Genomic DNA, 15,448 nt, shown 5'->3' with positions numbered 1-15,448 from the left:
TTTCCTTCTTTGTATTTTAATTGTATGTGTTAAATGGATGTTTTTAGTGTTCTTTAGCTCGTTTTATGTGGGGGGGTGGTGGAAACTTTTTCCAATCTCTTACCTCGACAGAGACGCAATTTATTTCCGTTTCGTATCTCCACCCATACTGCGGCCAAACATCGAGGAGTTGGCGGCCTTTGCTGGAGACCGATTTTGAGAGTTCCACCACAGTCGCCTGTGAACTTACCATCGCGGAGAAGTTGAAGTGAGGGAATAGGTGCCCTCCACTCCCAACCAGGCACGTGCCGTGAGTAATTACTCAGGGTAGGCAGTCAGTCAGCTTTAAAAAAAAAATTAAACCGCGCATGCGCAGATTGTTCTCTCCGTAAAAATAAAAAATAAAAATAAAGATAGTAACAATTCAATTTGCCCAAGGCTTCCAAGACTCCTTTATTCTGAATTGCTGAATGAGTGGGGGGGTGAAGGGCGATGGCAAGTGGAGAGATAGTGGGAAAAACGGAGTACAAGGAAAGGTTGAATCAGTTGTCATCTTATTGAATAACAACACTTGTTCAAGGGACCAATTTGGGGGACAGTTCCTCTCACAGCATGTGGAGAGTCTGTGCCAGAGGTAAAGTTGCGGGGAGGGCAGGAGCATTGAGAAGGAGGGGGTCAGGGATAATGCCAGTAACTCACTCACCGCTGCTGCGGCGCTCCGGGCGCCACCGCATTGTAGACGGGGATAGAAGCAGCTCGGGGAGCTGCGAGCGGCCGCCGGGAGCCGACAGCAGAACAGGCCGCCACTTCAGCGCCTTCTGCCGGCCCGCTCACTTCAGGCAATGCTCTCCGTCTGAACACCTCTCACCTGCCGCTCACTCATGTCAGCGGCTTCCTGCAAATCCTTAAATTTCCACAGCCGAGTAACCTCAACCTCAACCTGACATGAGTGAGGCCAGCGAGCGGCAGGAGAGGGGTTTTTAGATGGAGAGCTGCCAGAGGTGAGCGGGGGCCGGCAGAAGGAGCCAAGGTGGCGGCTGGTTCTGCTGCCCGGCCCGGCAGCTGCTCACAGCCACCCGAGCTACTTCCTGGCCCAGCCTCAGAGCATCGCAAGTGGCATAATCCCGACCCCTCCTTCACAACATTCGTGCCCTCCCCGCAACCTTACCCCGAGCCAGACTCCCCAAACGCTGTGAGAGGAGCTCTCCCCCCACCCCCACACCCCGGGAAATATGGTATTTAAAAACATAAACACAAAATGTACTTACCACACTATTGGTACATGAACTCCATTCTTCACTCTTTGCTTCCTAAGATACCTAATATATTGACAATCCATATTTGAAAACCCCGCCAAGAAACCAGCGCTGCACATACGCAGTAGGCTGCTGCGCCTGCGCAATGTTGCAAAGGCAGAATTTCTGCTGCCTTCAGCTCCCTTGAAACTGAAGGCTTCCAGCAGCACTGACGGCTCGTGGGCTGCACAGACCTTCAAGGGTTACAAGCGCTGCGGATGAAAGGCACGGAGAATTATGCCTACCTAAGAGGTCGATCTCTTAAATAGGCATAATTCTCCCATGCCTTTATTATTTATATTTAGTTATTACCATTTTATAATTTTATTCAGGGTAGGCAGTGCCTACCATGCCTACCCTGATGGCACGTGCCTGCTCCAGACCCTGATTCTCATAAAAGATCATCCAGTAACTCTAGTCTCATTAGTCTTTCTATACTTTATGTTCTGCAACTGGTCTGTGGTTCCATTCAGTTGCTCTGAAGATTGATGCGCATGCGAGCTGGCGGGTTCTTCACGTATTCCCTCACTTCAACTTCTCATAAAATAATAGATCGAACTTCAAACTGTGTGTTTGCGTTTAATCTTTCTATTTTAACACAGCCTTAAATCCACAAAGCAGAAAATGTGTAATGTCTTTTGAGGAGAATGTAAACAGCGATGAGCACCTTCAATGTTGCAGGATAATAAGTAAATATTTATTTGTTTAATTACATTTATTTTGAATAATCCCATGTCCTCTTGCTTTGTTCATATATCTCTACTGTGCTATTGGACACAGCTTCCCCTTAACTGCGGTATATTTTTAATTAGCTCAATAGGAGATGGTATGTTTGTTGTCAGGAACATCTTTCTGGAAAAGATTTGCCACCCCTGTGATAGGAAAGAAAGCCCTTATAATCTGCAAATGAGTCATTTTACAGGCAGTTTTCGACTAGTCATGTTATAGGGGAAGATTGATTTACATAATTGATTAAAATATATACACATTGACCCATTGCATTGAAATTTGTATTATTTCTGTTTCTTTTAAGGTTGTGTTCCCACAAACTTCCACAGGTCGGCTGACTGGCAGAGATTTTTCCAGCATTGTCTATTTGTATTTCTATCAAACTTACCTAGCCCTGTCACCCTAGGTGTTGACTGCTGACCTGCAAGACATTAAGTTCATGTTTCAATCCTTCTTGGTTGTTTTATTTTTCTCACTGGCCTTTATCCCCAGTGTTCCTGGTATCCCAATTCTGTGGCCACCACCAAACCACCACCCCCAACTCCCATGTACTCACTCAGACCTTACATACCTCACACACATGTGTGCACTAACTATATTCTCTATTACATTACTACTGCTGTGTGCAGTCTGGCTGTATTTCATGTAGGGATGAGACCCAATATAAGAAAAGCTACTGTCACACCACTTATGTACGTTTATCCTATACTCCTGACTGCCAAAAAATATGCATTCCTGAATCTCTATGCTTACAGTCTTCAGAAAATCAAATTATGGTGAAAATTAAGAACTAGCTGCACGAGTAGCGACCAAAATATGGGAAAATATAAGGATTAGCAGCTGGTGGAGCTGCTATCTCACTGCGCCAACTATCTTGACCTCTGGTGCTGTCTGCGTTTACACATTCTCCCTGTCACTATGTGGGTTTCCTCTGGGTACTCCAGTTTCCTCTCACATCATAAAAACATAAGGGTTGGAAAATTAATTGGCCACTGTAAATAGCTCCCAGTGCATGGGTAAGTGATAGAATTGTTGGAGGTAGCACAGAGAAATGGGACTGCTCCATGAACCGACTTAGAGTCGACAGGCTGAAGTGATCTCCGTTTAAGTCATAGGGAAAATATTATTAGACACAAAATGTTACCTTATATATAAATAATAGATAATAACATGTATTTATATTCGAAAAAAATGTAATGACTTTTGTCTTTGGCTTCCTGCTCCACTCTTCATGTAACCAGAGTTCTCGATGTGGTAATCATGAAGACTGCGACTTTTAAAATGAATGCACATAAAATTATGTGCTCTCTGTTTTTAGCGCTACGCGTGATGTTCTAAAATTAGAAGCAGGTCTAGACATCACAGCACTGAAAGACAAAGGGATTACATGGTATAATTATCCTGTTGGATCCACTACATGTTCAGCTTCGAGATTCCCAGCATTTCTTAACTGCTTCATGGCTATTCTGTCTTAGACTCATTAAGTTAATATCCATATATTTTGTGATGTGGGGCTTCCTAATATTTAGTTACATATTCATACATTAGTTTCCAAAATTAAACTGATTTTTTGGTCAACCAAAGCATGCAGCATCTCATTACATTTAATAAAATTTAAACATGTGTGAAAGGAAACTAATATTAATTTCTATCTGTATCATTTAATTGTAAATGTGCTATAGGGTTTTCACTTCCACAACAGAAATGTCACTGTGCTTCGAGTGTCAAGTCAAGAATCAGGAGTGTTTAATTCTCATATGTATTGGCAAAGGCAAAATGAAATGCTTACTTGTTGCAGCTTAATAGGCCCATTATGCAATAACATAGATAAATATAACTAGTTAAAAAATATGCATTCCTGAATCTCTATGCTTACTGTCTTCAGAAAATCAGTACTAATAGGTAATCAGTCCATAATAGTGCAATCAAACAAAGTCCATAGTAAATCATAGTTGCTGAAGTAGTGGTGTATAGTGTTCTAAAGGTGGATGATTGCTGGGAAGAAGCTATTATTCAACCTGGAGTTCACAGTTTTCAGGCTACCTTGCCCCCAATGGTAGTAACAAGATGAGAACATGCTCAGGGTGGTGTGGATTTTGTATGATATTGGCTCCTTTTTGAGGTAGCCTCCTGCCGATCCCTGAACATTCAATGGTGGGGATGACCTTCCTTCGTGAACATTCAGGATACCAAACCAGGTGGTGATGCAAACAGTCAGTGAGTTTTCTACCATGCATCTGCAGAGGTTCAATAGAGCACTCATTATATCCTGAATCTTCTAAAGAAGTAGAGGTGTTGATGAGCTTTCTTTGTGATTGCATCATGTGCTAACCCTGGATAGATCTTCAAAGTTATTCATGCCCAGGAACTTGGACGTAGTTGACTCTAAAGTCCTAATTGAATCTCCACTGCCATCCCATCGATGAAGACAAGTTCATGGATATCTGGCTCTCCCTTCCTAAAGTCATCAGTTTGCTCCTCGGCCTTGCTAATGCTGAGAGCAATATTGTTGTTCTGGTTAATTTGATTTAGTTAACAGTTTGAATAGCTCAATAGTGCTTCACTTGTCACAAAAGTAACTGCATAGTAAAATTATTTTTGCATATATTACACATGCAGGCTCAACTATTTTTAGCACCATTATTCAAAGTCCAAAGTCCACCTGAACCGACGTCCCTCTCTTCTCCTCGCCCAGCCATCATTGTGTCTCAGGAATACACCCTGCGGCTGACCTTGAAGGCACTGGAGGCATTACCCTGGTTCAACCTCCTACCGGCCCTTGCTCCTCACATCCAACGTCCCCAGCACAATCCCGGGTATGACATCTGACAAGCCCTTGGGCGGGTTCCGAGTCCCGACGTCCAACGAGCCTCAGGTGGGTCCTGCCGACCAACGAGCCTCGGGCAAGTTCATGGTCCTGACATCTGATGAGCCTTCGGGTGGCTTATGCCATCCAACAAGCCGTTGAGCAGGTCCAGACAAGCCTTTGGGCGAGTTCCTGATCCCTTTGACTACAAAGCCTTTGGGCGAGGTCCCGCCAACCGCGCAGCCTTCGCACGAGGTCCTAGCGAATGAGCGAACCTTCCGGCACTATAGAAACCCCGTGTACTCTGTTATTCCGATTATTCATCCAACGTGGTATCATTAACAAATCTAACACAGTCATCAGTCATGGGTATAGAGCGAGTAGAGCAGGTGACTGATCACATTTTCTACTGTGATGACAGTAATCAAGGAGAAAGTGGTGTTGCCAATTTGTATTGATTGTTGTCTGCCAAGGAAGTCAAAGATCGACGATTGTCTTAAGTATTTTTGATGCCATTATCACATTAAAAAGTAGAACATTCTTCAGCAGAAGAGTTGTATTCAAGATTCTTGGATAAATTAACGCATCAGTGTAAACTTGTTTTAATGCCATCTGACAGTTTTATGGTTAGATTTCTTGATTTAGTATTGTTTTATTTCCATAAGTTTATCACTTCAAATTCCACACTGTATCAATAAATCCTCTAGTCATTCGATATTTTCCGTGATATAGCATTTATTTTACCGTATTGCTTTTTTTCTCCTACATCCCTTTCTGTTTAATCCAGTGAGACAAATTTTCACTGATATCTGAGGTTTCTGATCAACTCAGCCTGTTTCCATGCTGTATGATTCTGTGATTCTAATAAACAGTGATACTATGAATTATCAGTTATGCTGGATAACCAGACCCCAATCAATATATCAACATATAAAATCATGTGGTGATTTGAAGCTATCTTGTTTTAAATATTGGTTTCTTAAAATTTACCTTGAAAATGGTTTATTATATTCTTATGTGCTCCCCTGACAATTACTGATTTATAATGTTCCCACAGATTGTATTCAAAAGGTATGGGTAATATTTAAGAGCCTGTTGTTGTGCATATATAAAAACTAAACCTAGTGTCATGTATTTGGGTGGAAAAGCGAGCAAACTCATAAAAGATGCTGAAAACAAAGGCATTTGGGAATGCAAAATCTTTAAATAGTGTAAGTGGTTCCATAAAACCAGTGAAAGGTTTTATAAATAATGATAAAACTTACAAAAGTAAAGATGTAATGAAGTTCTACAAATCATTGGTTAACCACAGTTAAGATATTCTGTACAGAATATTAAATTTGAAAGAAAGAAGCATATAGAATCTCCCAGATAATTCTTGGGTTAAAAATAACGTTTAAGAAGAAATATGAGATACTTAGGATATTTCCTCTTAAACAAGTAGAACCAGAAATAATTGTAATCATTTAAAAAAAAATTATGGAGCGTTTTGATTGCATGAACAGACAAATGATGGGCTGAATGAGAAGAGAGAATAGGAAAATATGTTTACCCACTTTGAGTTTTTGGAGCATAGAATGTATCATCCCTGGAAAGGGTGAGGCAGAGACTGCCTCAAATTTCATTTGCCCAGTCAGAAAATGCACTGCACTGTGGTGTATCAGTGTTTTGAACTCTGAAATTCACTCCATTCAAGACTAGACTAGAATTAAGAGTTATAGTCTCAATTACCACATGTAGATCTCATCCAACCACAACTCATTAATGCCAGTGATTGGAAAACATTGCTCTGAATTTTGCAACTGAAGTGATTTTGGAACTTTTAATGTTTGGTATTGTTACTCTGTGAAACAGATTGCAGTTCTGCATGATTTCTGCATGTGGATTTTAAAGTGGATCCTAACCAATTAATCAAACACTCAGTGGTTCAGCATTTCTTTACTGATACTACTATTTTGGAGAAACATGGAAACTGCTTTAAAAATAAAAGACCATGTTCTCCTGAGATGCTGCCTAACCTGCTGAGTTACTCCAACATTTTGGGACTTGTATTATTTTGGAGTCCTTCCCGCCATAATCAAGTGAAAACAATTGAATTGATAATAGATTAATGAATTAGTCACTGCGGAATACTTTGGCTCAGGCCTTTTGATTAAATGGTAGCAGCTCCACTTAGTACTGACAGGTTTACTTATATTACCTGGAAAAGCTCAGAAATACTGAACAGGGATGGAATTCCTAAAGCTTTCGGCCAACTAGCAATTTACTCCTTATGGAGAATGGGACGTGTTTACAAACCTCCGTCAGTTTCCCAATGTTTAAGATGTCAATTTACCTGAGATGTCAATTTACCTGCTTAACCAGGCATGTCGAATAGGCTCATTGACATCGATGGGAAGAAACGTCTTTGGATGGAAACATGTCCAAGGTACTTTCCTGCTATTTAACTAATTTATTTAAAGATATTGAATGATTTTTATTTAATTCCTTATATTTTAAGAGATTCATTTTCAAAAATATTTTGGTATTTTCAATAGTTTTTGAATATATTTGATCAGAAACATTCATAATCTTTTTGACATCTTTTGATGGTCAGTATACCTGGTAAGGACTTAAAACAGCTGTGAAAGCAGATCTCAGGGCAAGGGCTGCCAGTTTACTCAGAAAGACCTTATAGAAACATAGAAAATAGGTGCAGGAGTAGGCCATTCGGCCCTTCGAGCCTGCACCGCCATTCAATATGATCATGGCTGATCATCCAACTCAGTACCCTAATCCCTTTAGCCACAAGGGCTGTACATCTAGACTTTGTCAATTAGCTAGCAAGAAGGTTATACTAAATAGATTACACCAGGGGTCCAGTTTCAGGAAGCAGTAGATTTTGGGATAAGGCCACAAGTGAGTTTAAGTAGCCATCCAAATATCCAGGCCATTATATTTTGATGCATGACACCAAAATAGAGATTAATGGAGTATTTAGCCAAATCTATTGCTGGCAAACACCCAGCTCTAAAGCCACAAATTTTGTGCAGACAGATTTCAATCCCTAAACATAAATATTTTAAAATAAAAAGGATTGCCAATTTTATGATTTTTGTACAAAACAGTTGTAATTTCAAGTTTCACCTTATTGTTATGTTTATTTTCCAAATCTCATTTAGCATTCAAAAAAAAAGTTTAAATATTAGCAAAAGGTTTTGTGTTTTCCTTCTTGAAGAATTCTTGTTTATTCAGCTTGTTTGATGACATCAAGACCCTGAAGCACAAAGGATCCTCTTGAACTGACATGACAAAGTTCCTTCTGTGTTCTTACAATTGCCCTAAAGCCACCACTAGGCTGTGCTCTTTAACCATTAAAAAGTAATGGACTTTCAATCTCTAAAGGAAATGTCCATTTGCAAATTGTTCATTCTAAGCTTCCCCCCGTCTAGTTTCAGTCAAAACCCACTGAATCAAGCACTTAATCAACAAATTTTAACAAAACACAATTACAGTTCCCACTACTGTACCTAACCACCACGGGTTAGATCCTCATGTCTGCCTGTTCAAGCCCTCTAGGCCTCGCTCACGCAGTCCTAAGCGCTCTCCCAGAAGATCGATGCGGAACCTTGGGGTGGGAGATTGCTACCTTCATGTGGTCCACCCTGTTTTGACTAATGCAATCAACCCGATGTGCCCAAACAAGAACAAATAGAACAAGTTGACCTACAAGTTTAGGCTGTGCACGCCATACGCAAGAATAAGAAGACGCAGAAACTCGTGGCAGCGGGCTTTTGTAGGTCCCAGGACCTTGAGGGACTGAACCACATAGGGGTGGTCTCTTTACAATCCAATTACAGATATCGATTAACCCTATACATAACAGACATTTCCCTAACACAATAATACAGCAGTTAATACATTGTATTCAAACAGGGCTTCTCAAGGAAGCCAACTTAGCAACATTTACCCTGATCTGCAAGAAACCCAGACAAGGCTCAATACCTCATCCTATCAACACTTGGCAAAGTAGAACTCTGCAACATTATTTACAATTATTTACAACTATTTACAAGGTTTGCAGTCATCCAATACATTCTATGCATTTTGCACCTAATTGACAGGGTCTGCAGATGTTCTTATTCTTTTCCTACTGCGTGTATCTAGGCTCTAGACAAACTGCACCACTCTGCAGCTTGTACCAGTTCTGCAGAACAATTCCAAATTGACCAAATCTCCCAGCAGCCCTGAAGCTTTTACCCCATTTTAAAGTCCTAGCCTGTCCAATCTGGCCGGGATTGAAACATTCACTTTTCATAGCTTGAGAGGATTGTTAGATCTTTATGGGTGCTTCCTTCAGAGTCTGGGCCAAGACACCATTGCTACATTGCTGACTGCTGTATCCTTATTACTTTTTGTTACTTTTCTTTTACTCTGTGATAGGCACTCTGAGTTAACTACAAGGCCATTTGTCAATAGAAAATCATGGATCAGGCTTTAAGTGCTTTGAAAATGTGGTTACTTTTAGTGTAGGAACGAAGTATTCTTCAGAAGGGTCTCGACCCGAAACGTCACCCATTCCTTCTCTCCAGAGATGCTGCCTGTCCCGCTGAGTTACTCCAGCTTTTTGTGTATATCTTCATTTACTTTTTGTTTTGGTTTAAGATTTCTTAAATTTACCAGCTGGAAGTTCCTTCTGTGTTCTTGCAATTGCCCTAAAGCCACCACTAGGCTGTGCTCTTAAACCATTAAAAAGTAATGGACTTTCATTCTCATGAGTAGCAGTGCAGTGAAGTCCAGAAAAAATAAACCAGCACACGATCAGTGGTAGTCGAATAGCATTGTTATGTCGAAACCAAGGTTCATTGACAACAATATTCATCCACATGGAGTTATTTTAGTGAAAAAGGTACAAAATTGGCATTGTTCATATAAAAACCCTCCTGTTCCATCCGGCACTCCAATACACCTGGACCATTTCCGACACTTCCCTACCATTCCTTGACCTCACCATCTCCATCGCAGGGGACAGACTCCTGACCGACATACATTATAAACCAACTGACTCACATGGCTATCTGAATTACACGTCTTCCCACCCTGCCCCCTGTAAAGACTCCATCCCCTACTCCCACTTCCTCTGCCTACGCCGCATCTGTTCCCAGGATGAGACATTCCATACCAGGGCATCGGAAATATCCTCGTTCTTCAGGGAACGGGGATTCCCATCCGCCACCATAGATGAGACTCGCAGCAGTGTCTCATCTATACCCCGCACCACTGCTCTCTCTCCCCATCCCCGCACTCGCAACAAGGGCAGAGCCCCCCTAGTCCTCACCTTTCACCCCACCAGCCGGCAAATACAACACATAATCCTCCGCCATTTCCGCCACCTCCAACGTGACCCCACCACTCGCCACATCTTCCCATCTCCCCCCATGTCTGCCTTCCGCAAAGACCGCTCCCTCTGCAACTCCCTTGTCAATTCTTCCCTTCCCTCCCGTACCACCCCCTCCCCGGGCACTTTCCGTTGCAACCGCAAGAAATGCAACACCTGTCCCTTCACCTCCCCCCTCGACTCCATTCAAGGTCCCAAGCAGTCGTTCCAGGTGCGACAAAGGTTCACCTGTATCTCCTCCAACCTCATCTACTGCATCCGCTGCTCTAGATGTCAGCTGATTTACATCGGGGAGACTAAGCGGTGGTTGGGCGATCGTTTCGCCGAACACCTCCGCTCAGTCCGCAATAACCTACCTGAACTCCCGGTGGCTCAGCACTTCAACTCCCCCTCCCATTCCCAATCCGACCTCTCTGTCCCGGGTCTCCTCCATTGCCAGAGTGAGCAACACCGGAAATTGGAGGAACAGCACCTCATATTCCGCCTGGGCAGCTTGCATCCTGATGGCATGAATGTTGAATTCTCCCAATTTTGCTAGCCCTTGCTGTCTCCTCCCCTTCCTTAACCCTTGAGCTGTCTCCTCCCATCCCCTCTCCCTTGGGCTCCTCCTCCTCCCCTTTTCCTTCCTTCTCCCCTCCCACCCCCCATCAGTCTGAAGAAGGGTTTCGGCCCGAAACATCGCCTATTTTCTTCGCTCCATAGATGCTGCTGCACCCGCTGAGTTTCTCCAGCAATTTTGTGTACGTCCTGTTCCCAAGTCTGGTTTCAAAATACTACTCGATCCTAATTATTGATAGCAATTATTTAAAACTGTCTGGAGGTAATGAAAAATAGACGTTGCATTTAAGTACTCAAGCGCTGGTTGAAAGCAATTTTAAATGCAATATATATGGTTCTTCAAATGCACCGTCACAAAATGCATGGATTACACTGGCTAACACACAGCGGTAGATGTGGTCTACGCCGACCAACATACCCATCTACACTAGTCCCACCTGCCTGAATTTGGCCCATCTCTCTCTAAACCTATTCTACCCATGTACCTGTCTAAATGGTTCTTAAACATTGTTCCAGATGGCGGCGCGACACTGTTGCAGCGGCCCCTATAGCCTGTCTGTCTTTTTTTTTTTGTCTAGTTAAATGTGGTTGTTGTGTTTGTGTTTGTACTGTTTTGGGCTGTGTTTATGTGGGGGGTGGAAGGGGGGGGAGGGGGAAACTTTTTGAAATCTCTTCCATGCACGGGAGACCTGACCTTTTCCCTGTCGGGTCTCCGTTGTCGTTGGGGCCTCCAGCCGGATCGACCTGGGGGCTCCAGTCGCGGAGCCTGCGGAGCTGCGGACTTACCATCGTGGGGCTGGCCGGCCTCGGAGCATGGGGAGCGGTGGTGGCTCGCTGCTGCGGCTCGACTCCGGAGCGCGGAGGCTCCAGCTGCAGCCGCAGGTCCGGTGGACTGTGATATCGGGAACTCGCGGGTGCCTGGTGGGAGCTCCGGAGCTCCTGCAACGCAACTTCCCCAGCCCGTGTCGCAGGGTTGGAATGGCCCGGAGCGGGGCCGTACATCGCCCCGGCGCGGCTTTAATGGCCGCGGGACATTCAAACGCCCGCCGGGGGCTCCAACTTTGTGACATTTAGACCTGGAGCGGGGCCGTACATCGCCCGGCGCGGTCTAAAATGGCCGTGAGACTTACCATCGCCCGCCTGGGGCTTCAACATCGGGGGAAAGATGGAGAGCAGAGGAGAGAAAAGACTTTGCTTTCATCACAGTGAGGAGGAGGTTCACTGTGATGGATGTTTGTGTGAAAAATTTGTGATGGATTGGTTGTGTGTCTAGTAGGAATCGGTTTTGTTTGTATGGCTATAGAAACAGAGTTCCGTTTGAGCCTCACTGAGGTTCAAATGACAATATATATTGTATTGTATTGTATTGTGATGGTACCTGCCTCAACTATCTCCTCCGGCAGCTGGTTCCATTTATCTATCACACTTTGTGTAAAAACGTTGCCTCAGGTTCCTGTTAAATCTTTTCCCCCCTCCCTTAAACTATGTCCCCTGGTTCTTGATTTCCCTTCACTGGGTAAAAGGCTGTGCATTTACCCTCTCTACCTCTCTCATGATCATGTACACCACTACAAGATCACCCCCTCATCCTGCTGTATTCCAAGGAATGAAGTCCTAACCTGCTCAACCTCTTCCGATAGCTCAGGCACTCGACAATCTTTTCTGCACACTATCCAGCCTGACAACATCTTTCCTATCAGAGGGTGACTAAAACTGAGAGGCATGCTGGCACCTCGAAAAAGTTAAACATCATTATTTGGTTTTTCGGCCATGTGACACGTAAGTTAAATAAAAATGTGTACCGGCATGTATTTACCCACCAAAAAAGAGCATTGATGAGGGGTAACCATTGTCACCAACTAAAAACTGTGTAGCCAAAGAGTGTGAGGAGGCAATGACGGCAATTGTAATCATGTATTGTCTTTCTGCTGACTGGATAACACACAACGAAATCTTTTCACTGGATCTCGGTACACTTGGCAATAAACTAAATTGATCCCATGAGTAAAGAAGGAGACACCTTATTTTGGTGTGATTTATCCATGTCAACACATGTCAACACGACAGTATGTGTCACAGGTGACGACCTGGTGCCGTTGCAACAACCTGGAGCTCAATGCTCTTAAGAGTGGAAATGATTGTAGACTTTAGGAGAGCTCCCCCTCCCCTCACCCCACTCACCATCAACAACGCCACAGTCACATCTGTGGCGTATTTTAAGTTCCTGGGAACCATCATCTCCAAGGACCTTAAATGGGGGGCTACTATCGACTCCACAGTCAAAAAGGCACAACAGTGGATGTACTTCCTGCGGCTGCTGAGGAAGCACAATCTGCCACAGGCAATGATGGTCCAATTCTATACGGCCATCGTAGAGTCTGTTCTCACCTTCTCACCGTCTGGTTTGGCTCAGCAACCAAGCATGACACCTGGAGGCTGCAGCGAATCGTTCGATCAGCAAAGAAGGTTATTGGCTGTAACCTTCCCTCCATGATGAACTGTACACTGCAAGGGCCAGGAAGCGAGCGGGCAAGATCATCTTTGACCCCTCTCACCCTGGCCACAAACTCTTTGAATCACTTGCCTCTGGAAGGCGACTCCGGACTGTCAAAGCCGCCACAGCCAGACATAAAAACAGTTTTTACCCACGAGTAGTTGCTCTACTCAACAGCCCAAAATCTGTAGCCTCCCTTTGATCTGGTATTTTGTTGCTTCACATGCTTGATCAATGGTGTTTTATCATTAATGTTTTATTATTATTAATGTTTAGTGTTTTCTGAGTCATGTGTAACTGTCACTGTGTGTCATGTTGTTACTTGTGGGCAGAGCACCAAGGCAAATTCCTTGTATGTGAATACTTGGCCAATAAACTTACTTACTTACTTACTTACTTACTTACTTACTTACTTACTTACTTTACATGCAGGTCTGATAGCAAAAACTACAACCTCAATAACATACATTGTGATGGTCAGTAACAGAATAAAAGTAAAGACTACACCATTTGACCGCATTCCAAACACGAAACCAGCTACAAAGAGCAAATCAAATTTACAATTGATTTCAGGATATATTCCATGCTAACATCAATCAATCATCCTTTTAGATTAATTGTTTCTTTACTTGCCTTTGATGCATTACAACATTATCAACCTAGTGACAGCAGCATGGCTGTTGACAACAACTGACCTCTAGTTTAGTTTAGTTCGGTTTAGAAATACAGCGGGAAGTAGGCCCTTTGGCCCTCCAATTCCGTGCCAACAATCAATCACCCATTCACATTAGTTCTATGTCATTCTTCTTTCGCATCTACTCTCTACACACTAGAGGCAGTTTACAGAGGCCAATTACCCCACAAATCCGCACATCATTGGGATGTGAGAGGAAACCGGAGCACCCATGAGAAACTCACGTGATCAAAGAGAGTAAATGTAAACTACACACAGACAACACTTTAGATCAGGATTGAAGCTGGGTCTCTGGCGCTGTGGGGCAGCAATTCTTCCAGCTGTGCCACGGTGCTGCCACATGGGTTTCCTCCAGGTTAGGAGAGGATATTTGGTAGAGGATATTGCACTGAGGGACAATCTCATGGAGCTTTAGACTTTTGAGACAGGGCTATCCCCACTTACAATGGACAGCAGATCTGGCCCAGGTGGCCAACATTAAACAGCAACACCACTGACGGAGCAGATCACCGCTGATGTCCAACCTGACAGATGACAGCAGATTCACGCTCAGCAAACCTGCTGCTGTTCGTGGTGCAGCATTACAACTGTCCGAATGATTGGGTGAGTACTGGTACACCCTCAATCCCCCCCTTTTGACATTGGTATATGGGACCCCAGTGGCAGAAGTGGAAGCTTGTGTAGCAGTGGGCTGAGTTACCGCTCACACCCTAGGCAGCTGCAGCTTGAACTACCATGCAAACTACAAAATATCAACCATCACCTTTTTCACCAATGTTCAAGTGATAAGACATTATCACCTCCATTCGGGGGCGACACAGTGGTGCAGTGTTAGATTTGCTGCCTTATAGCGCCAGAGACCCTAATTCAATCCTGACTACAGGTGCTGTCTGTACGAATTTTGTACATTCCCTCCATGACCTGCGTAGGTTTCTCCAGGAGCTCCGGTTTACTCCCAAACTGGGAAGCCATAAAGGTTTGTAGGCTAAATGGCTTGATATAATTGTAAATAGTCCGTCGTCTATGTAGGATAGTGTTAATGTGCAGGGATCGCTGGTTGGCGCGGACTCGGTGGGCCGAAGGGCCAGTTTCTGCGATGTATCTCTAAACTAAACTAAAGAGCATAAATTAAGCTGGTCACCTCTTCCACACTGGAAAGAATCTCTGTGTAAAATCCCACGCTACTTTGTTAATGGGGTGCTTCTTTGGGAAGTGCTCCTATGGGAAATATGTACCAGAATAAAAGCCACCATGAGGAAATGCCCGGCCTACAATCTATATACTTAATTTGTAGAATACGAGGTTAGTGTTTCTCTCCATTCATTCCACATATGGTGTCTACCTCCAGCACTGTGTGCTTCACTCAAGATTCCAGCATCTGCAACTTCTTGTGTTTCTTTAGTATTTCTTTCCATTGTTTCCATGACAATGTTATTTTGCATCAGCACAATATCAACAATCTGTTGTACCCTGACTTTGCCACCAGGAATTTGAATGTAAAAAAACAGCAAGACTT

The sequence above is a fragment of the Leucoraja erinacea genome, chromosome 2, assembly GCF_028641065.1.
Source record: "Leucoraja erinacea ecotype New England chromosome 2, Leri_hhj_1, whole genome shotgun sequence".
In the NCBI taxonomy this organism is placed as follows: domain Eukaryota; kingdom Metazoa; phylum Chordata; class Chondrichthyes; order Rajiformes; family Rajidae; genus Leucoraja; species Leucoraja erinaceus.
Note: the sequence above shows the minus strand (reverse complement) of the source record.